This window comes from Felis catus, chromosome B1, assembly GCF_018350175.1.
Source record: "Felis catus isolate Fca126 chromosome B1, F.catus_Fca126_mat1.0, whole genome shotgun sequence".
NCBI lineage: Eukaryota > Metazoa > Chordata > Mammalia > Carnivora > Felidae > Felis > Felis catus.
The window spans coordinates 132432199-132457123 of NC_058371.1; the positions used below are offsets into that span (position 1 = coordinate 132432199).

The 24925-nt window shown below is 38.2% G+C and overlaps 1 protein-coding gene across 9 annotated transcripts in view; it reads left to right on the plus strand.

The window, feature by feature from the left end:
* Nucleotides 1-24925, plus strand: part of ABCG2 (ATP binding cassette subfamily G member 2) — a 130553-nt gene that overhangs the window by 58443 nt on the left and 47185 nt on the right. The window contains exon 1 of one of the 9 annotated variants that reach the window (XM_023252947.2): nt 5631-6073. The exons of 5 other annotated variants lie outside the window; for them this stretch is intronic. The gene's annotated coding sequence lies outside the window, so the exon portion shown is untranslated. Of the gene's footprint in view, nt 1-5630; nt 6074-6221; nt 6536-24347; nt 24594-24925 lie in introns of those variants that run through there. 3 more of the 9 variants (XM_045056111.1, XM_045056109.1, XM_045056110.1) reach the window with 3 other exon arrangements.

Consider the following 24925-nt stretch of genomic DNA (forward strand, 5'->3'; position numbering starts at 1 on the left):
ACCACCTGCCCGCCACAAAAAAAGAAAAACTTCCAGTTATTTTTGGAGTTTTCAAAAAGCAAGGGGCACTCAGGAGTGGGTCAGTCTGTTAAGCATCTGACTTTGGCTCAGGTCATGATCTCGTGGTTCGTGAGTTTGAACCCCACATCAGGCTCCGTGCTGACAGCTCAGAGCCTGGAGCCTGCTTCAGATTCTACATCTCCCTCTCTGCCTCTCCCTCGCTGACACTCTGTCTCTGTCTCTCTCTCAAAAAATAAATGTTAAAAAAAAAAAAAAGTGAGGCTCAAGTGATTTCATGAATGAGTTTGTTTGCTCCCTTCGCCTGAGGTCACCTTCCTTATCTATCTGTTCATGTCCATGCATACTGCCTACAAAAACATAAGGTGACACCCCACCCCTGCCAGTGCCCACTTAGATCTTCAATGTGTGTTTAATGGGTGTGGACTCCAGATGGCCCCAAAGCTTTCAATTAGGATTGTAAAGAAATCTTAATTTTGATAGTTCCGTGGTTTGATTATAAGGCTCATAAAATATGACAAACAGTGACTTCAACTAGCTTGGAGAGAGTTCAGGAGATCAATGTTCATCAGAGATCCAGTGTCCTTCTGTTTACTTGCTCTTCAGCCTAAGAAATCAATAGAGAGAAATGGGCAAAGGTCTTACATAGAATATTCATGAATAAACCACAAATGATCATTAAACATTAAAAAAATTTACTCTCGGGGCGCCTGGGTGGCGCAGTCGGTTAAGCGTCCGACTTCAACCAGGTCACGATCTCGCGGTCCGTGAGTTCGAGCCCCGCGTCGGGCTCTGGGCTGATGGCTCAGAGCCTGGAGCCTGTTTCTGATTCTGTGTCTCCCTCTCTCTCTGCCCCTCCCCCGTTCATGCTCTGTCTCTCTCTGTCTCAAAAATAAATAAATGTTAAAAAAAAATTAAAAAAAAAATTTACTCTCACTAAGTCAAAGAAATGTACATTAAAACACTGACATTTGTCATGTGTCAAATTTTAAAAGATTGAAATTATTATTCCATCCAGTATTTGTGAGAGCTTAGAGGAACAAACAACCTTTTAAATTTTGGGAGACTGTGAGTTTGGCACAAATAATTTTGTGGGAAATCTGGCTATATACATTAGAAAAATTTTTTTGCATTAAAAATTTTAAAACAAGCAACACCTTTTGCCTGAGCAAGGCGCCTTCTGGAATTTATCTGGATGTGTGCGATGAAATAGCTACAAGAATGTTTTGTGACTAATAGGAAGATTAGTTAATTATGGTATATAACAAACAAATGAATACCATGCAGCTATTAATTATAAAGTTGTAGAAAGATATTGAATGACAGGGAACCATGTTTGCAGTTTACAATGTAGCAGGTTACAAAATAATAATAGTTACCATCTATTGAGTGCTAACCAGTGATAATAATTCTGTTCAGGGCTTTACACACAGTATCTCATTTACTCTTTCTAACTACCCTAAGAGATTGTTTCCACTGATTACCAATAACCACCTGAAGATCAAGTAATTAGTACAAGCAGAAATATCCAGGGTTTGGGTGAACCAGGATACAGATGCAGGCTATCTGACTTCTGGGATGATGACTTTCATCTCTGTACCTATTGTATGTAAGCTCATTTTGTTTTTTAAGAAAATGTGTATGCATAGAAAAAGACTAAAAGCAGATGGTATGGGCTTGCTGGGTTAAAGTAATTTTTTTTTTATGTTTCTTTTTGAGAGAGTGAGTGTGCCGGTGGAGAGGCAGAGAGAGGGGGACAGAAGATCTGAAGTGGGCTCTGTGCTGAGCCACCCAGGGGCCCCTCCAAGTCATTTTTTTCATCTTGTTTGATATTACAACAAGAGAGAAAAATAAGTTTAGTTAAATGGTAAAAAGAAAAAGTGCCAGAATGAGAATGCATTCAGTGGGAATTCCAATATCAGGCTCTCTCAATACTGGGCAGTTACTCTTCTCTGGTAATATAAAAAAGGAAGGTTATGAGGTGGAGGGCAGAGAGCAGCAGTCTTAGAAGCTGTGAGTTCCCCATTTACCCTAACTTTTGACCCTGTGCAAACTGGTCTCCTTTCCACCAGGTGACTCACCTGTAAATGAGGAAGGTCATCTTTAGGTTCCTCCCTCCCTATATTTTGTGACCTAAACTACCCAAACAGCAAAACAGAAGACAGGGCATTTGAAAATGATTAGTGCAGGGGCACCTGGGTGGTTCAGTTGGTTAAGCCAATGGCTTTTGGTTTTATGCTCAGGTCATGATCAGGATTCATGGGTTTGAGCTGGATTGTTCAGCCGGGTTTGAGCCCCACGTTGGGCTGTCTGCTCTCAGCACAGAGACCTCTTCAGATCCGCTGTTTCCCTCTCTTTCTACCCCTCCCCTGCTCGTGCTTGCATACACATGTGCATGTTTTCTCTCAAAAATAAATATTAAAAAAAATGACTAGCCCAAAAATAAAATGCTAACTTATAAGCTAAAATGACTCGTTTCTTAACAATGCAATACATTTATTAAATGTTGGCTTTAGTCTGAATTTATCAAATTGATGGCAATGATCAGCTTTAGAGAAATCAGCAAATTGCTATGCTTCTCTCCCTCCACAATTTCCACCTAGAAAAGGAAGAGGCACAAATCACTTCTGGAGAATAGTATAGAAAAGGTAAGCTTCCTGCTCTTACTTCCTTCTGAGTGCAAAAGAGATAGCCCTTAAAGCTTGGTTTTTAGGTGGATCTTTAGAGTGTATTAGAGTGAGATTAGGAATTAATGTAACGTTAACTAGCACATACACTGACATATCAATACGAAAAAATCAAAGTATTCTAAAAATTAGACTAAAAACAGGCAGAAAGTTTTAATTCTTTTAGTGTTTTTTTTTTTTTTAGCTCTATTTTGGGTGAGGTTATGACTCTAAGTATTGTCATTGTCTTTATACATACGTTTTAGTGACTAAAACACTGACATTTCATTGATTTATTTTACTTTTAAACAAAATTATTTTTCCCAATATAAAGGTTGCATATCTGCATGAAACAAATATAGAAAATCACACTAAAATAGAAGGAAAAAAAGAACAGTAATGTCATAACCCAGAAAAATAACACTTTCTTGTATTGCTAGCTATTTTCTAGGTATAAGTTTTTGGTTTGTTTTCATTTTACGTAATTGCAGAATGCTATATTCAACTTATTCTTTTTTTATGTGCTTTTTAAATCAGATTCATGTGTATTTTTTCCATTTTTATAATTCCCCTCTTGGAATTGCCTTCAGAGTTTGCTGGCAACTTTTAAAATCTTTACTGATACCAGTAAAGCTTTATTCTTCAGAGGGCGTTTTTAAATTTTGCAGTTATCAAGAGCCAGCTTTGAAAAATTTTACTCAGCCTTGGCTTAAAGTGACAAATATATTTGTATATGGGTCTTTAAGCATCTTTAAACGGTCTCAAAATTAATCCAAAAAACCAATTTCACCCAAATGTTTGAGCACATCATGGATATATACTTTAAAATCCTTTAAAAGTATACAGTATGGTATTTTTAATATTCTAAAAAATTATGTATAATCAATTCCTCCCTCCCTCTCTTTCTCTCTCTCTTTCCTTCTGAAAGAAAGAGAGCAAGCTGGGGAGGAGCAGCGGGAGAGGGAGAGAGAATCTTAAACAGCTCCACCCACAGAGCCGCACCACTGAGAGATCATGACCTGGACTGATATTAAGGGTCCTGGCTCCAACACTGTGTTAAACAACAGCAGTGAGAGTGGACATCCCTGTCGTGTTCCTGATCTCAGGCTGAAAGCTCTCAGTTTTTCCCCACTGAGGAGGATATTAGCTGTGGGCTTTTCATAAATGGCTTTTACAATATTTAAGTATGTTCCTTCTATCCCGACTTTCTCGAGGGTTTTTAAGAAAGGATGCTGAATTTTGTCAAATGCTTTTTCTGCATCGATTGCCAGGATCATATGGTTCTTATCTTTTCTTTTATTAATGTGATGTATCACATTGATTGATTTGCAAATATTGAACCAGCCCTGCATCCCAGGAATGAATCCCACTTGATCATGGTGAATAATTCTTTTTATGTGCTGTTGAATTCGATTTGCTAGTATCTTATTGAGAATTTTTGCATCCACATTCATCAGGGATATTGGCCTGTAGTTCTCTTTTTGCTGGGTCTCTCTCTGGTTTGGGAATCAAAGTAATACTGGCTTCATAGAATGAGTCTGGAAGTTTTCTTTCCCTTTCTATTTTTTGGAACAGCTTGAGAATAGGTATTATCTCTGCTTTAAATGTCTGGTAGAATTCCCCAGGGAAGCCATCTGGTCCTGGACTCATTTGTTGGGAGATTTTTGATAACTGATTCAATTTCTTCACTGGTTATGGGTCTGTTCAAATTTTCTATTTCTTCCTGTTTGAGTTTTGGAAGTGTGTGGGTGCTTAGGAATTCGTCCATTTCTTCCAGGTTGTCCAGAGCCTAAATGTCCATCAATTGATGAATGGATAAAGAAGTTGTGGTTTATATATACAATGGAATACTACTTGGCAATGAGAAAGAATGAAATCTGGCCATTTGTGGTAACGTGGATGGAACTGGAGAGTGCTATGCTAAGTGAAATAAGTCCTACAGAGAAAGACAGATACCATGTTTTCACTCCTATATGGATCCTGAGAAACTTAACAGAAGACCATGGGGGAGGGAAAGGGAGGGAAAAAAAAGAGAGGGAGGGAGGCAACCCATAAGAGACTCTTAAAAACTGAGAATAAACAGGGTTGATGGAGGATGGGAGGGAGGGCAAAGTGGGTGATGGGCATTGAGGAGGGCACCTGTTGGGATGAGCACTAGGTGTTGTATGGAAAACAATCTAACAATAAATTTCATATTTAAAAAAAAAAAAAAAAAGAAGAGTCCTGGCTCAACTGGCTGAGCCACCCAGGCGCCCCAAATCGATTTCTTATATAGGCTTCCTGGCTAAAACTTGTCTTTTTAAAAATAGAATCCACACCCAACACAGGTCCTGAACTCACAACCTTAAGATCAAGGGTCACACACTCCACCAACAGAGTCAGCCAGGTGCCCCATAGCTAAAGATTTCTAGCAATGGGTGAAGAATTAGCAGTAATTCCTAGTGTTGCTTTCAATAACGATTTTTGTTTGTAAATACAAACCAGAAAACAGATGAAAGTACTAATTTCCAAGGGTAGATGCAGTAGGCAAATTTTGGGATAATCTTATACACTCATAAAGCCTGATAACCAAACTTTTTCTCGAATATGCACAATTTCCGGCTTTTCCACACGAACACTGCTGCAGAGAAGTATTTATTACAGGAGTGTGAAGAATACAATTGAACTGTTCATAGTAATATTTTTATTCAAAAATCTGCTCCTCTCCCCCTTAGATTCAGTTCCTGAACTTACTGTCCTGGGGCGCAGGCACCTAATTTCTCATAAACTCTTTCAATAGCGACCTACTTGCTCTCTGGGTGAGCAACGGGTGTGAGAGAAAAAAAACCACGGTGTTAGCGTCCCCTGGTGCTTAGGGGCGCGGGACAGTGACCCAATCCAGAGAAGGTATTGATCAGCTTGGGTAGTGTCCTGTGATCACCAGGGCTAACTGCCACTGTCCCTTTGGTACAAGCCCTGGGGAGTTTTGAGTTCAACTCTGCGCTCTCCAGGAGTGTCATCTCCGTGACCCGGCCCCGCGGGAGGGTGGCGGTCCGATCCAATGTCGGGCTCAGAGCACACGGAACCCGTTCGCGCCCTCCGCTCGGGCGCCGGGCGGTTAGGACAGCCAGGCAGGCGGTGCCACTCCTCCTGCCCGCCTGTGGGCACCTACCCCGAGGGAGCCACCGCCCCGCGCTCTCCCCGCCTGCAGCCCAAAGACAGCGAGGTAGAGCCCGCGTCCGCGCAGCCTGCGCTCGCCTCTTCGCAATCCCTCCACCTCGCCTGACCCGCTGCCAGCAGCCCCGGACCCGCATCGTGCCTCACGGCAGGCGCCTCTCCAGGCCAGCAGCGGCGCGTGGGAGTGCGCTGCCCACCGCCAGCGCGCCGACACCATCGGTGGGCTGCCTGAGGTCCGAGAGCGCGGGAAGTAGTCCCGCGGAGAGGGGGAGGGAGAGGGGAGGGGGAGGGGGGAGAGAGAGAGGGGAGGGGGAGGGGGAGACGTGAGGGGGAGGGGGGAGGGGAAGGGGGTCTGCCGCGGGCTCCAGCTGTGTCCTGAGTCCTCCGTCGTTACACAACGAGTCGAGAGCCCGCAGGAGGGAAGTGGGAGTCCTGGACCATCCCGCAGAGTTTCGGAGTCACAGGAAGGAAGCAACCTGGAAAGGAGCCGGGGAGATTTTGGAAAAGCTCTTCAGGATTTAGAAAGCGCAGGACAGATGCTTGATGCCATTGTTAGGAGCTGCTTCCCTAGGGTGTGCAGGAAGGTCTGGCTCACTCAGCTCGGCGTTTATATAAATGACTGTTAGCGCTCCTCCTCTGAGCACACGGACCCTGAGATCGAAGCCCTCGGTTCAGCTGAACCACTATTAACCCGAGTGAGTAAATGGCGAAAGCTACTGGGGATGTTGTGTGGCTTGAGTGGTCCGTGGGTATTGCATGTATATTTGGTTGAAAATAGAAAACTGTTCAGTTGAGATGACTAGGTTTGAGTTAGTCCCTCCCACTTTCGTTTGAAAAACGAGTGTGAAATACCAATTGAGAATTCACATCGGTTTTTCAGAATTCCATGTCTTGGTGCAAACGGATTTTGTGTCTGGTGGTGTGTGTTAAGAGCCGGTGGGTGAAACTCTTGTCTTTCTCCAAATGTACGAAACAAGAGTTGATATAAGATGGATAAAAACTTATCGAACATGGAAGTTACTACAAGGTGGGAGAGAAATTTGTTGCTATTAGTATTTTTAAAGGGATTAACCAATATATTTTATGTATTTTTCTTATCTTCAGGGCATACATTTTTGTCCCTGACTTTAACTTTGGATGGCTGGCTTGTTAAAGAGCTATTGAGTTCCCTTTTGTAATTTTTTTTCTGTGGATACTTGATTTTTAATGACTGACTTCAGAAAATTAACCAGATTATTACAATACTTATTAGAAATAGTACTGAAGAAGTTAGAACAATACAGAAAAATTCAAGACCAAAATGTAAATATAGCAGTTAAAAACAAGAACTGTAATGTCGCCTAGTTTTATTTTCTTGCCTAATAGTAAAAATACAAAAGCTCGTTCCACTTTTAGAAAAAAATAGATTTATAGTAACAAATATGTATTGGTTATCTTTGTTCCAAACCCTGAGTATTCAGCGAGATTAGGAGACACATTCTTTTGTATTAAGATGCTATTAAAATACACTTAGAGCCAAAATCTGTCTCTGCATTTATTTTTATTAAGCTTCCATGAAGCATTTGAGGTGAGCATAAGTATTACAAGTGGAAAATAAAATACAATCAAGAGTAAAGGGAAGCAGGTTAAAATGGACTTGGACAGATGCTATGCAAATTAAAATTGCCTCCTGGGAGCCACAATAAAAAGGGATGAATAGTCACACAATTCAATGAGGATAAAGGCGGAAACCTACCAGCTCCTTAGAAAAGCTTTTCTTGGCATTTATTTCTGAGGGAAATGTCTTGTGTTACAGAAGATGCAGAGGGGATTGAAGAACAGCAGTGGGAGAGCATCCGTGTGCCCATCCTAGTAGTCCATGCAGTAGTACATTTCCTAGCTGTGGTTGCAATTTTCCTTGCCCTAAGTGTTGTGAGAAGCCCTTGTTGGATGCTGAGACCTTATGGTCATACATGCTGCTGTTTGATGGTTTGGGGTTTATTCAGGGATGAGTCTAGACTTTTTAGAGGGATAGATGGACCTAATGTTCTTCAAGTACCCTGTATTTCTATGTCAGGAGTTTTTGATAGAAGTTTGGCAGCAGATACAGGTTATATCAAGAGGGAAGGCTTATTCTGTGTTGCTTTCTGGGGTTATGGGATAGGGTTGCGGTTTTTTTAGTGAAAATTAAAAAACCGAATGGCTGTCATCTCTATAGGATATAGGATCTGTAGGTCTGCCTACAGAAAGCTAAAGTTTATCCTTTAAAATATCCATTCTCGGGGCGCCTGGGTGGCTCAGTTGGTTAAGCGTCCGACTTTGGCTCAGGTCATGATCTCGTGGTCCGTGAGTTCAAGCCCCGCGTCGGGCTCTGTGCTGACTGCTTAGAGCCTGGAGCCTGTTTCCGATTCTGTGTCTCCCTCTCTCTCTGACCCTCCCCCGTTCATCCTCTGTCTCTCTCTGTCTCAAAAATAAATAAACATTAAAAAAAAAACACAAAAAATATCCATTCTCTGTTCACTCTAGGTTGTGAACCAGTAATGATAAATTGTCTTGGTGGTTTGAGCCTCATTTCCCACCCCCCCCCCAACACAGCTTTATGAGAAATAATTCACATATCCTACACAGTTCACCTATTTAAAGTGAACAGTGTGTGGAATCATTTTCATCATCCCCTCCCCTAGAAACCCATTAGCAGTTACTCCCCCTTCTCATGATACCCCCCCAGCATAGTTTTTTTTTTTTTTGAAGCAAGATATTCTGTTTCACTGAGTGACTGTTACAAAGTGGCTATCTATTTTTTGAGCCACACAGTTAGCTTATTTATAGAGATAAATAAAATACCCATTCAGAGAATCATAACATTGAAAGTTAGTAGCACACTGGTTGTTGAAACCCAAGGTGAGTGGATGTGAGTAAAGCAAACGTACTGATTTCAATGAAGAAGTTTTGATTTTGACAGAAGGGTACAGTCAAATCTTGGCAGTGTCTGACACCCCATTGAACAAAGTTTCTTACACTTTTGCTGATCACTAGCCCAATCTCTTTGGGTTTGCAACTAGAAAAAAATTTTACACTTTAGACAAGAGCTGGCTGGAAATCAGTATTTAGGGCCAGATAGCATTAGGTAGCTCTCTGTCATTTCTCTGGTATTATGTTCTTAGAGTTATCTGGAAAGGCAAAACCGGAAGCCTCTAGAAAGTAATAAGCCTATGATCTCCCTCTGGGGCCATTTGAGTGGAGTGTCTTACAAGGTAAGAAGAAAAACTCTCTGACAGGTACCCAAAGTTTGGATACTTTCACACAGGAGGTCCTGCCCTATCTGCTTCCTGACCTGCACAGCCCAACCCTGGCTCCACGCTGACTGTATCCTAGGACAGGGGAGAGAAGGGATAGAAAAGTTGGAGGGACAAAAGAATACTTAGAAAGGGAGAAGAAAATACTTCATTTTGCCCCTTTTATTCAACCATCCTGTATTAATTTGGAATGCCTAAGACAAGATCATTATCTTCTGGATAAAAGGACGTGGCCATCAATGGGTGGTTGAGTGCTTTCTCTGTGCAGGTGTTTTTATATTCGTTTTCATTTGATGCTCAGACTAAACCTTCCAGGGAGTATTTCAATCCCATATTTATAGAGGAGGAAGCTGAGAGTTCACTGGGTTACTCATAGTGGGGACAAAAAGACCATATTGAACTTTATTAAAATTAAAAAACTAATTAAAAAATTAAAAATTAAAAAAAATTTTTAAGTTTATTTATTTTGAGAGAGAGAGGGAGAAAGAGAGAATCCCAAGCTGGCTCTGCACTGTCAGCACAGAGCCTGACACGGGGCTCAAACTCACAGCTGTGATATCATGACCTGAGCCGTAACCAAGAGCCAAACCAAGTTAAATTTGACACTTATCCTACTGAGCTACGTAGTCACCCCAGCATAGCTTCTTCTGTAAAATGGGAATAACTGCCCAATTTGTGAGCGTCAAATGATCCTTATAAAGCTTACTATTATTTGGAAACTGTTAAACACTGTCTATATCTGTCTTTCTATATAAACAATATCTTCAAGATAGAATTTCAGTATGCAATCAATATAAACTTACTGAGATATTTTACATTCTTTTTGTCATATTAAATCTTTGAAATCTGGTGGGTATCCTACATGTACAGCACATCTCAATTCTGACTATGGACATGTCAAGTATTTAGTAGCCACATGTGGCTAGTGGCTGCCATATTGGGTAGCACAAGTCTGCAGCATTAATTAATACATTGGTAGAAGCTGGTTTGGGTGATGCCTTTTCTATTCTGAAAATAATGCTTTTAGTAACTAATAACTTGTTCCTAATACCTACCTGTTACTAATAAAAACAGAAGGAATAAAACTGCAGGAAATGCAAGAATCCAGGAAATAATACTTGTCATTATGTTAGTGCATACGTACTCTGTGCAAGGAAATCTAGAGACTGGAGTCTTGGTTCTGCAAACCTACCACCTGACTTTGATTTATAACCTTTCTGATCCCTTTATCCTGTTCCATCATATGGGGATACTGTATGTCTTCCCAGTGTACCTCATAATAGTTACCTCAAATAAAACGTGTACTTCAGAAATCATAAAGCAGTAGGCTAATTATAGTTAAAAATCTAATGATATCAATTCACTCATACCTAAATCTAATAGTACTATTGATATCATGCCAAATCACTCACCACTTCCATATCAAATCTAAGTTAGGAGTAGAATCCATTTGACACACGCAGCATTGATTTATGCGGATATTACCAGCAACCTAGGGCCAGTTGACCCACTCCAGTTGCTACAGTATAGATCTGGTCTTGCTCCTTAGCTGTTCCCTGGAGCTACGGACAACTCATTGTGTTCTGACCTCAGATGTAGATACATATCTCTCCACCCCACCCCACCCCCAGGGAGATATATTCCATCTTACCTGGTAGAATGCTACCCTATCCCAGAGGCAAATTGAAGTGGCTTGAATTTTTCCACAAAAGGCAAATTGCTATGCTTCTCTCCCTCCACAATTTCCACCTAAATAAGGAAGAGGCACAAATCACTTCTGGAAAATAGTTTAGAAAAGGTAAGTTTCCTGCTCTTACTTCCCTTCTCAGTGCGATAGAGATAGCCCTTAAAGCTTGGTTTTTAGGTGGATCTCATTACTCTCATATCATGAATTTCAGCTAATCATAATTATGACAGGGTAACAAGAAAAAGATGTTATTGATGTGTTATCCTTTATAAAACAATGCTTTTGAGAATGCATTGAAAAGCTGTGATTGGGTTTGCATAGCTCTTGATGAGGTTTTCAAGAACAAAGATGGCATTTTAAGCCTGACATCATGCTTCCATTATAAACATTGAAAAAATTGGGGGTTATTTCATTATCGATTTTAATTTGTTGTTTTGAGATAATTTTTAGGCTTACTGAAAAGTTGCAAAAAAATATGGCACAGAGAGTTTCTGTAACATCTAGTATAACTATAGTAAAATTGTCAAAACTGATAGATTAACATTGGGACAATACTGTAATACTATTAACAAAACTATAGACTTACTTGGATTTCACTGGCTTTTCATTATCCTTTTTCCATTCAGGATCCAGTTCCAGGAACATGTGAAGAGTACTGGTCAGATATTTTATAGAATGCTCCTCAGTTAGTACTTGATGTTTTCTCATGATTAGATTGAGGTTATGCATTTGGGGGAAAAAAATACCAGAAGGAATCTCAGTACATTTTGTCAGAGGTACATGACATCTTACGTTTGCTGATGTAAACCTTGGTTAAGGTGCTGTTCGCCAGGTCCCCAGTGGAAAGTTATTTTTCTCTTTGTAATTATTAGGTATCTTGGGAGAGAAACCTGGACTATGCGAATACCCGGTTTCTCCTTAGACTTAAATTTGGACTATGCAAATATCTTCTTTCTCTTTAAACTTTGTTCACTAATTTTAACATCCATTGGTGGAACTTGATGTACATTGTACTATGTTGTTCTAATAGTGATTTAAAATTTTTTTCTCCTTCTAAGTTTACTAATTCTTCTTACCCATTTAGTTACTCAACTATTTGTATCAGTAAAAATTCATGGCTATTTGTTATTTTATGGGTTATAATTCAATATTGTCATTATTTAATTTGCTGCTCAACCTGTTCCAGCCTTGGCCACTAGAACTTTCTTTCAGGTTGGCCTATGTGCCCTTTTGACATACCACCATTCCCCCTGCCTCCTTGCCCCAACTTTAAAGCTTTATCCTTACTTTTTTTTTTTTTTAATGTTTATTTGTTTTTGAGAGAGAGAGAGAGAGGAAGAGAAGGGAAGAGAAGGGGCAGAGAGAGAGGGAGACAGAAGATCTGAAGTGGGCTCCAAACTGACAGCAGAGAGCCCAGTGTGGGGCTCGAACTCACAAACCGCAAGATCATGCCCTGAACTGAAGTCAGACGCTTAACTGACTGAGTCACCCAGGCACCCCTATCCTTACTTTCTGACACTACAGAATGCTGCAGGCTCAATTTGTATTTTCCATGTCTCAACCCTGGAATCAACCATTTCTCCGAGACATGGGTTCCTTTTTTGGAGAATGTTATTAGAAACCACCATCTGGGCACTAGCTATGTTATTGGGGTCACTCTGGGCTTTTTAAGTTTAATAGATTTGTGACCTAGAAGTGCATGTTTACAAAAAGAATAATGCCTTCAATTTCAAACATTATAGAAGACCTCACTGTAGTTGCTAGTTTGGGTTTAGTCTCATGGGAAATACATACAATTTTTAGGGTTCAGAGTTTTTTAAAAGTTCCCAGTTTTTCTCAAATGATGACCTGTAAGTGCTTAGAAAACAAACACAGTGAACACGTGAACTTTTATTTATTAGGCTCTGGTAAGAAAGCAGGATTTTTTTTTTGTTTGTTTGTTTTGTTTGTTTTGTTTTTTTTAGTTCTGTAGCTTAAAGATATGCATAGGTCATATCTTTGTGATGTGCAAATGTCTTTAAAGAAATTATGAAGAGAGTAGAGGGTTAACTTTCAGTGGGATCAGAGGAGTCCTAGGGGTGTTGTCCTGTGATAAGTAGAGGCAGTGCGCCAGAAAGATAGGAGATGGATAAAAGATGAGAAAGATAGGTGGATGTGAAGACAGTGCCAGTGTTGGGAGCATGCAGGACTAAGATAGTAGGAAGGACAAGATCATTAGGGGAGAGAAGGTCAAGGGACTAAAAATTCACTGTAGCTGCCAAGATCCTAAACTTTACAATAGTGTATGACAGTGTCAATCCATAAATGCCTCTTGGAAAACAGTTTATATTTGGATGCTCAGTCAAATGTGGGTCTGTAGCGTTTTGTTAAAAAATAAAAGAATAATACATTATTGCATGATGAAGACCCCAAGACACTGGGGGTGGGGGGTTGTCATCCACAAGTCTTATTTATGGTTCTCAGGTTTTTTTAAAAGATTTTATTTTTAAATAATCTCTATACCCAATGTGGGGCTCAAACCCATAACTCCGAGATCCAGAGTCACGTGCTGTACCAGCTGACCCAGCCAGGTGCTCCTGGCTCTGTTTTTAACCAAAGGTAGCTATCTCTCTCTCAGATATCTCACAGGCATCTAAAATTTAACTGCATTGGAACAGAGTCTTTGAGGTTTTTTTAAATTTTTAAAAAAATTTTTAATGTTTATTTATTTTTGAGAGAGAGAGACAGAATGTGAGTGGCGGAGGGGCAGAGAGAGAGGGAGACACAGAATCGGAAGCAGGCTCCAGGCTGTGAGCGGCCAGCACGGAGCCTGATGTGGGGCTCAAACCCACAAACCACGAGGTCATGACCTGAGCCCAAGTTGGACACTTAACTGACTGAGCCACGCAGGCGCCCTGAGTCTTTGAGTTTTTGATGTCCCCTCTGTCATTACCCAGCTCATCTCCTTGTCCAAGTATGTTTTACCTAGTTTCTGCACTAGCCACCTAATGGCCCTTGCTGCTGCATTTGCCACACAGTGCTGCCAGAGTGGTCATTTAAAAACATAGTTAAGATATGTAGTCCTGCTTCTAAGGCCTCAGTGGGGTCTAATTGGTTGTACAGACTTTCCATGATGGGGTCTCTTCCTCTCTGGCTGATCTTGTCCTTCATGCCATGTTTCCCAGATCACTCTGCTGTGATGCTGTGGGGGCCTAGGGTGCCAGACTGGGATTGTTTCCTTGTCCTGAAGACTTCAGCGATCTGATTCTAACTCTCTGTTACTGAGTAGCCTTTGGACCTGAACATAGTGTCAACATTGGATGGTTCAAAGTGGATGTGTCAAATCAGATAACATTAAAATCAATTGATTGATACTTTCGAAACGCAAGGGATAATTTATGGAAGTTAAAATTCAGATTTTAAGTTCCCATTCTAACAGTGCTCAATACTCTGCTAGCTTCTGCTTTCTGTCCATTCATAAGTTTTGTAATGATCACCTGACAGTGACTTGAGACTCCTAACTCCTTGTCAGGATTTAATCTCTTGGCATTATAGTAAATGTTTGCAGGAGGTATGTGCTTAGATAGCATGTCCTTATGCCTATGAGGCAGAGTTGAAAACTCTCCATTTACTAGTATTATCCCTAGGAAAAAAATGTAAGAGGATGGCACTGAATTCTTGACCTGAGGCTACTCTGGCTTCTCCCAGCATGAGCAATAGTTATGACTGTGGACAGGTGTCTGGCTGAGAACTTTAGAATTAACTTGTGTGCTTTTCTTATCTATGTGCAGTTTCCATTGTGTTATGCATTCCGCTTATAGTAGACTATCAGATTATGAGTGTAGTGAAGAGTAAAATAGAGAAGAATGGTATTTTAAATGCAGGTTATCATTCTTTATAATAGATATGCCAGCATCTATGGCAGGAGACTGTTTAAACTTTTTAAAAAAGTAAAAATGTGGCTTCACTATTTGGAAAACCATAAGAAGAGAATAAAGATGACATAGGTAAACCGCCAGAAAAGAGACAGCTGAACAGTGGAAAAGAATCTCATTAAAACCCCTCAGTCATGTGTGAAAGAGCTTTTCCACCTGGCTAAGGGACATAATCAAGCCAGATAACAGAGTAGGCTGGGTTCAGGTGAATTTTTAAGCCATTTGGATACTTCTTTTATTTTTATTATATTGTTATACCCATTATCAACAGTGTATTTATAATTCAATTCATATTTTGTGTATCTGGTTGTAAATTTTATATCATCTAATTTCACACTTAATATAAATCCATTTGATTTGAATATGGTGATGTGTGTGTATGTGCTGTGTGCACACTTTAGTTCTATGGGCCTTGGGAAACTGACTTTACAAATATCATATATAGACATAAATGTGTAAGGCTTATTTTTTTGCACAGTAATATATACATGCCTCTTGTTTATTAAATCACTGGTTTCAATGTTACGTTAAGGTATTTGCAGACGAATTTCAGAACAGAATTAAAATATTGTTAAAATTGCAGCTTAATAAATGTTTTTGCAGTGGGTCTAGGACACAGAAAGGGATAAGAACCCAATTAGGACCAGCAGATGCTCTGGAAGAAAGGAAGCAGCAGCAAGTTGGGAAGACGATTTTTGTGATAACGAAATCTAGAGGTGATTTAGGTTGTTTTTTATATATAAAAGAAGATAAGGCTAATTCACTGGTAGCAACACATATGCTCAGAAAGCTTCTGAACATAGGGAAATATTAATGTTTACTTGGAAGCAGTTTCTTTTGGTGACCCATCTAAACTCAGTATATGATATTAACTGGAGACCCAGCACTTTGAAGTTAATATGGTACTGAGGTTGTTGTATTTTCTTTATTTTATGATCATTACTATATATTTTTTGTTTCATCTTGGAGTGATGCATTGTTCCAAATGGTGTTAGAAATAAAAAGTTTGTTGTTTTGTGTGTGTGTGTGTGTGTGTGTGTGTGTGTGTGTGTGTGATGTGCTTTAGCTGTATGGTATGCCTAGGTTATACCTGTCTAATCTCTTGATTTGTGACTCAGGAGAATTTCTGAAGCCAAGCCGTCTCTCTGAGGAAGATTGTTGGAATCCTAATGAGGAACCGAGCAGCTTCTAGACAGTGTGAATCACAAACTTAATCCTATCACAATGAAGGCGCTTTGTATGCACACCCTTCTAAAATTTGATTGTATTGATAAGTTTTAACCATCTGCCTTGTATGGGCATAGATGATCTTTCTTGGGCACTTTAGTTCCAGTTGGTGCCTTTTATTAGTAGAAAAATCTCAAAAAATCTCTTACAAATTTCCATCTTGAGCCAATGTCCTATTTAGATTTGGTATGTTATTTGATTGTCTTAATGAGTCTTAGGAAAGGATTAGCGGCTTCCTCAGTGCTAAACATTAAATGAGGACGACTGTAGAAGTGATTGCTGGCATTAGAACTGGCATATTTTGGCTTCTGAAGACATGGGGAGATAGCTTAAGAAGTTTATGAAGTCAAGATGTAAAGTTTATAGATTACTTGTACCTTATACCTTTGCTTTCACTGCTTTAAGAGAATAGGATTTTGGCTAATTATTACCATTCATTGTGTTCATAGATTAAAACTAAGCTATTTACCTTTAATTTCCTGAGTGTCAGTCTTTAGGTGTTTTCCTACTTTACCAGTTACCAAAATTGAATGGAGTGTTATAAATGTGATGACAGTAGAGCAGATTCTGGGTGCAGAAACAATTATTCAGCTATTCCTTTGTTTTTTAGCTGCTTTACTATGGTATGCCCAGGTTGGTTTTCTTTTATTTATCCTGCTTTGATGTTCCTTGAGCTTCTTCAGTTTGTGGCTTGAGAACCTCATCAGTTTTAGAAAATACATGGTTAGTATTTCTTAAAATGTTGATTCTACTACAGTTTTTCCACTTTGAGGTCTCTAGTTACATGTATGCCAGACCGTTTTCATCATATCCCATATATTTCTTAGACTCTTTTATGTAGGTTTCATCTTTTTCAGTCTGGAGGACCACCCCCCACCCCACACACACCATGTTGATAATTTTCATCCATGTTTCAAACTAGATGTTTGCTGCATATGAGTCTACCAATTCCACTAATTCTCTTTTCTAATCTGTGTCTAAACTGTTATTAAACTCATCTATTGATTTTTTTGTTTTTCGATATAGATTCTGGTTCTTTGGTGATAATATCTTTTTATTCATTTTCTTAAACATATTACTCAGTTATTTTAATGTCACCGTCTGATGATTCTAGTCTGCATTACCTGTGGGTCTATTTCTATTTTCTTGTTGTTAGAACATTAGGTTCTGTTTACTGGCATGTCTGGTAATTTTTTATTGAAAATTTGGATGATGATGTCTTTCAGAGCGGATTTAACTTTCTCCTTGCAGACAAATCAAGTATGAATGGATCAGGAGAAGTTGGTCTATTTCTGGGTTGCCTGTATTCCTGCGGCATAGCCTTCCTGGGACCTGAAAAGCTTGGGGATTCCAGCTGATAACTTGCAACTCCAAAGTTTACCTTCTTAGCCCTGGGAGCTATTAACACAAAATGAACAAACCTTTTTAAAAATTTCAGAGAGTCTTCATTTGGCTTTGGAATCAGGGTAATGCTGGCCTCATAGAATGAGTTTGGAAGTTTTCCTCCATTTATATTTTTTGGACTAGTTTGAGAAGAATAGGTATTGATTCTTTTTTAAATGCTTGGTAGAATTCCTCTGTGAAGTCATCTGACCCTGGACTTTGTTTGTTAGAAGATTTTTGATTACTGATACAATTTCTTTGCTGGTTATCGGTCTGTTCAAATATTTCTATTTCTTCCTGTTTCAGTTTTGGTAGTTTATATGTTTCTAGGAATTTACCCATTTCTTCGAGATTGCCCAATTTGTTGGCATATAATTTTCATAATATTTTCTTATAATTGTTTGTATTTCTGTGGTATTGGTTGTGATTTCTCTCTCATTCATGATTTTATTTATTTGGGTCCTTTCTCTTCTTTTTGATATGTGTTTATCAATTTTATTAATTTTTTCAAAGAATCAGCTCCTGGTTTCATTGAACTGTTCTACTGTTTTTTGTTTGTTTTTGGTTTCTAAATATCACTTATGCTCTAATCTTTATTTTTTCCCTTATTCTGCTGGTTTTGGGCTTCATTTGTTGTTCTTTTCTAGCTTTAGATGTAAGGTCAGGTTGTTTGAGATTTTTCTTACTTTGTGAGGTAGGCTTGTATTGCTATGTACTTCCCTCTAATGACCTCCTTTGCTGCATTCCAAAAGTTTTGGACCATTGTGTTTTCATTTTCATTTGTTTCCATGCATTTTTTTTTTAATTTTTTTTTCAACGTTTTTATTTTTGGGACAGAGAGAGACAGAGCATGAACGGGGGAGGGGCAGAGAGAGAGGGAGACACAGAATCGGAAACAGGCTCCAGGCTCTGAGCCATCAGCCCAGAGCCTGACGCGGGGCTCGAACTCACGGACCGCGAGATCGTGACCTGGCTGAAGTCGGACGCTTAACCGACTGCGCCACCCAGGCGCCCCTGTTTCCATGCATTTTTAAAAAATTTCTTCTTTAATTTCCTGGCTAACCCATTCATTATTTAGTAGGATGTTGTTAACCTTTATGTGTTTGTGGTCTTTCCAAAATTTTTCACGTGGTTGACTTCAAGTTTCATGGCGTTATGGTTAGAAAATATCTATGGTATGATCTCAATCTTTTTGTTGAGGCCTGATTTGGAAGTTAATATATGATCTATTCTGGAGAATGTCCCATGTGCTTTTGAAAAGAATGTGTATTCTGCTGCTTTAGGAGGGAATGTTCTAAATGTATCTGTTAAGTCCATCTGGTCTGGTGTGTCATTCAAAGCCACTGTTTCCTTGTTGATTTTCTGCTTAGATGATCCATTGCTGTAAGTCGGGTGTGAAAGTCCCCTACTATTATTGTATTATAATCAGTGAATTCCTTTATGTTTGCTATTAATTGTTTTATATATTTGGGTTCTTTCAAGATGGGGGCATAAATATTTATCATTGTTAGATCTTCTTCGATTGTCCCCTTTATGATATAATGCCCTTTTTCATCTCTTGTGACAGTCTTTAGTTTAAAATCTAATTTGTCCACTAAAGGAGAGAACTACAGGCCAATATCCCTGATTAACATGAATGCAAAAATTCTCAACAAAATACTAGCAAATTGAATCTGACAGTACATTAAAAGAATCATTCACCACAATCAAGTGGGATTTATTCCTGGGTTGCAAAGTGGTTCAATTTTTGCAAATAAATCAACTGGATATACCACATTAATAAAAGAAAGGATAAGAACCATATGATCCTCTCAAGTGATGTAGAAAAGGCATCTGATACAGTACAGCATCCATTCTTGATAAAAACCCTCAGCAAAGTAGGGATAGAGGGAACATACCTCAACATCATAAAGGCCATATACAAAAAACCCACAGCTAATATCATACTCAATGGAAAAATACTGAGAGATTTTCCTCTAAGGTCAGGAACAAGACAGGGATGTCCACTCTCACCACTGTTACTTAGTACTGGAAGTCCTAGTCTCATCAATCAGGCAACAAAAAGATATAACAGGCATCTAGATTGATAAGGAAGAAGTACAACTGTCACTATTTGCAGATGGCATGACACTATATAGAAAATCCAAAAGATTCTGATAAAAATTTGCCAGAACTGATACACAAATTCAATAAAGTCACAGGATACAAAATCAACATACAGAAATGGAATGGAAGCAGGCAGCAGAAACCTGATGGGTTTTTCTGCTTTATAGTTAACATGTCTCTGGTGATCCTTTTGAGTGGCCCATACAGCAAAGGCACTAATATTGTGTATATATATATATATATATATATATATATATATATGGCAATTTCTCTAAAGTTTATCATAAGTTGTTCAGCTTCAGTTTGCAGGACTCCAGGAAGAAGGGCAGTTTTAGTTCTTAATGATTTTAAGATAAAAGAATGGGAGAAGATAGGAAACCTTGGTTTGGAGAGATAGCTCCAAATAGCCAGATAGTCAAAGAAACCAGAATTCAGGATCCAGCCCAGTTTTATAGGCAAACAGCAAACCCTCAAAGATAATTAATCAGAACTAGAATCTAACATCTATAAAGGTGTGTTTTTGAGATATAACCTTTTTCTCTAAAGTCACCTTCATTCCTGTCAGAAATAGCCCAATAAAGACTAATTTGTTTGTAAAGTAAGTCCTGTTTTAACAAACTTGGCCTAATTATTTACCTAAGTATTTACATAGGTATTTATAGCAGGAATAGTAATTGAATATATAGATTCTTTTAAACCTGTTTTGTTGGAACTTTTGTAATGAATTTCAGTTTGAACCTTTAACATTTTTTAAGGCCAAGAGTGAAACCAAATACTTGCCATAAGTTTCTACTATAATACCTACAGATTTGGGTGAATTCCTGTCTTCTTGAGGTCCCCCACATTTCCTGAGGTTCGTGCTTCTGTCAGGAAGTGATATTCTTTACTTGCCTGGTAAAGCTGCTGGGAACTCTGTAAGCACGGTATCAGGCCAACACCTCCTAGGGGCTTTATTGGCTCCATAAAGTCAATTTCAGTTCCTTAAAGCTGTCTGGTCATATCTGAGTCTACACATGTGTCTCTCAAATATGACATTCCAGTCAGAGCCTTGGTAATAGAACCAGTGTTTCCAATGGTGTCCTGTTACTAGGAGAACAGATTCTTATTGTACTTTTGCAAATAATTATAATTGCCATGAAAGCAAGAATAATTATTGAGAGTTTCTAAATTCTGGAGGGTTCAGGTAGAGAGAAAAGATAAATGTTTTTATGTGTTCACAAAGCAATATTTTATCATATTTTTGTAAATCATAGATATTTTAAGAGAAGAAGTTTCCTTAAATCTGGAAGAGCAGAGAACCAGCAGTTTTAAACTAGAGTTGTAAAAACTATAATCATTTTTTCTTAATTCACTTAGTCCCATGTTATTAATTTCTGTTTTGTTTAAGTGCAGTTTTTTTGGTTGGTCCTGGAAATTCTTAGTTTAGTTTTGTGATCTTAAGGGTATCAGAAAACTATATTTGTCAAAAGTCCTTTTCGTGAATCTCCTTGAAGATGAAACAAATTTTGTAAGAGCATCAGACAATAACTATAAATGACAAAAGACTCAAAGATGGAGATGGTTAAAGATCTGATGAAAGTTCATTATAATACAGTTGACAAGGAAATCCAGTTATTTCTGTGACACATAACAGTTTAATGTTTCAATAATTGGAATTTGAAGTGATGACATTATACCAGGACATATTAAAACTTTAGGAATTTTCTATAATTTCTGGAGCAGTTATATAGCATTTACCCACATAATACAATCTAAGAAGGTTTATCATTATTTGTTTGCCAGTGCTTCCCATGTAACTTAACATCCAAATAAACAAGGCTAAAGTTTTTGTGAAAACCTTTATTTAGAATTTAAAGTTTTGGGAAGTTTGTTAAAAATATCAAAAAGTTCGAAAGCACATGCCTAAATAGGATTACAGATCATTACAAAACTTAAGTTTTAAGTTTTAACCAAAATGGCACTAAGAGATTCTATAGAAGGTTATATAATTCTTAGCAAAACTCAGCTCCTTTAATATTGACAAGTTTTAGTTTTCTTAGGTAATTAGAGACCTGATAAAAACAAATATAGAAACCCTTGTTTTTCTAAGCAGATAAAGGAAAAAAAAATGTTGTAATTTCTTATCAAGAGCAGATCAATAATCTAAGTAAGTCTTATCTTTTTAACAGAGAGAAAAACCAAATTTTAATTTTATACTGGTGTACTTTTTTTCATTTTAGGTTTTTATTTCAATTCCAGTTAGCTAAGCATCTAGTATTAGTTTCAAGTATACAGTGTAGTGATTCAACAATTCCATACATCACCCACTGCTCATCACAAGTGCCCATCACTTATTTAATCCATCCTCCCTAGCCTTCTCTCCTCTGGTCAATATCAGTTTGTTCTCTCTAGTGAAGAGTCTGTTTCTTGATTTGTCTCTCTCTTTTTCCCCGTTGCTCATTTGTTTGGTTTCTTAAATTCCACATATGAGTGAAAACCTATGGTATTTGTCTTTTTCGGACTTATTTTGCTTAGCATGAAACTCTCTAGTTTCATCCATGTCATTGCAAATGGTAAGATTTCATTCTTTTTATGGCTGAATAATATTCCAGTGTGCGTGTGTGTGTGTGTGTGTGTGTATATATATATATATATATATATATATATATATATATAACATCTTTATCCATTCACCAATTAATGGATACTTGTAAATAGCATTGTTTTTTAAATTTCTCTTTCTGTTGCTTAATTATTGGTGTATAGAAATGCAACAGATTTCTGCACATTGGTTTTGTGTCCTGTGATTTTACTGAATTCATGTACTACTTCTAGCAGTTTTTTGGTAGAGTCTTTTGTTTTTCTATATGCAGCATCATGTCATCTGACAATAGTAAAAGTTTAACTTCTTCCTTACAGATTTGGATGCCTTTTATTTCTTTTTGTTGTCTGCTGTTGTGGCAAGGATTTCCAATACCATGTTGAAAAAAAAGTGGTGAGAGTTGGACATTCTTGTCTTGTTATTGATCATAGGGGAAAAGGTCTCAGTTTTTCTCCATTGAGTATGTTAGCTGTGGGTTTTTTGTATATTGCCTTTACGATGTTGAGGTATGTTCCCACTATCCCTATACTTTGTTGGGAGTTTTTCTCATGAATGGCTGTTGTACTTTGCCAAATGCTTTTTCTGTGCCTATTAAAATGATTATATGGTTCTTATCTTTTCTTTTATTGATGTGATGTATCATGTTGATTGATTTGCAAATAGTGAACCACCAGGAATAAATCCCACTTGATCATGGGAATGATTTTTTTAATGTATTGTTGAATTTAGTGTGATAGTATTTTGTTGAATATTTTTGCATCTATGTTCATCAGGGAAATTGTCCTGTAGTTCTCTTTTTTGTGTGGTGCCTTTATCTGGTTTTGGTATCAGGGTCATGCTGGCCTCATAGAATGAATTTGGAAGTTTTCTTTCCTTTTCTATTTTTTGGAATAGTTTGAGAAGAATAGGTATTAACTCTTCTTCGAATGTTTGGTAGTATTTGCCTGTGAGGCCTGATCTGGGACTTTTGTTTGTTGGGAGATTTTTGATTACTGATGCAGTTTCTTTGCTGGTTATCAGGTCTGTTCAAATTTTCTATTTCTTCCCGTTCCATTTTGGTAGTTTATGCATTTCTAGGAATTTATCCATTTCTTCTAGGTAGTCCAATTTGTTGGCATACAATTTTTCAGAATGTTCTCTTATAATTGTATTTATGTGGTGTTGGTTGTGATTTCTCCTCTCTCATTTGTGATTTTATTTATTTGAGTCCTTTCTCTTTTTTTGTTGATAAGTATGGCTAGAGGTTTACCAATTTTATTATTTTTTTTTAAAGAATCAGCTCATTATATTGTTTTTTTAGTTTCTATATCATTTCTGTCTGCTCTAATCTTTATTATGTTCTTCCTTCTGCTGCTTTTAGGTTTTGTTTGTTGTTCATTTTCTACACAAGTTTACTTTTAAACTTGTTTATTCTGATCATAGTCATTCCTGACCATGCATCAAATTCTTTTCCCCTTCACAGACCTTCTACAACTTTCCTTTTCTTTTAGACTTTGTCGTAAGCTTTCCCTCTGTAAAACAATCAGTCTTATTTTAGGACAAAATTATTTTTTTTCTCTCAACAAAAATGTATTCTCATTCCTTATATCTTTCTTGCACATCTTCTACTTTCCTACATACAGAGTTGCTTTCTTTGTCATTTCCAGCAGTCTCCATTACATTTAGCAGAATTTTCACTCTTAGAAACCTTAGTCTTCGGTGAAAACTAAGTAGTTAGGATTTTGAACTGTTACACTAGAATTCTTTACATTGGCAAATTTATGAACACATTTCATAGTTTTTGGAAACGTGTTTTTTTCATAGTATAATTTTCAATAAAGGATAAAATCATTTAGCAGCAGATCTAAGTATTTTTAGTTTCTTGGTAATAATACAAAAGCAGAAAAGCCTTGTTTAGTAATAAATGTTTCCGGATTTTATCTTATTTGGAAATTAGATACCCAATGAATTCAACCCAATTTTTCATTTAGCCTAGCAAAAGTTTTAACTTACCAGAGATTTTGAAAGCTATAAACCTTTTTATGTATTTAACCTATTTGCTTTTAACAATTACCCATGAGAACTTCATGAGACAAAATCCAATAGCATTTTAAGTTATTTTTGCTGACAAATTGCAACAGATAGAACACGAATTGAATAAATTCAGGTAGAATAAAAGCTGATTATTACATTTTATATTGATAACTGCAAAAACGTGTCTATTTTAATTAAAGCAGCCACCTTGAGTTAGCTTTAATACCGAATACGTTGCACCTGTGTTCACTTGAAAGTCAATCAGTTTGTTCCTGTTCCCCACCGTCAGTTTTACCTGGGGCTCCTGTGGGGAAGTCTCAAGTGAGTGGTTTAAGTCCAAGGGAGCCCTCGGGCCTCTTCATGCTGATTTGGGAGCTGCTCCAGTTTGGACCTTCATAAGGAGGGGTCCCAATAGCTTGCGGTGCTTTGTGCTCCTCGACAGTGACGGTAGGATGAGCAGGAGTGGATAGCGCAGGAGGCCTTGGTATAGGAGCCGCCTATGTGAGAGACCCGAATGGTGGTACAGTAACAGGACCGGGCGGAGGCGGCAGGAGTGCTGCTGGCAAGGTCAGACGCATAGCCAAAGTTTGGACTAACGTTACTTTATCTCCGTCTCCTGTATTTTCCTCCTGCAAAACCGGCTTTTTTTCTCTGGTTGCTTTTCAGGCCACTGGAGGAGGTGGAGGAGCAGGCAGTGGGTTGGTTGGGCATTGGTCCTGGTGTTTGTGTTTAAGAGGTGTTTTTAGGATTTGCGGTGTCTGCCTGTCTTGCTCCCTTTTTCTTCATTTTTTTGACTATTGAGAAGTGGGTCAGGTGTCTTAAGTCTTTGTCTATCCTTATTTCTTTGGCCCATCACTTGGGTTCCTTGCTGTGAGGCATCTTTATTATGGAGTAATGTA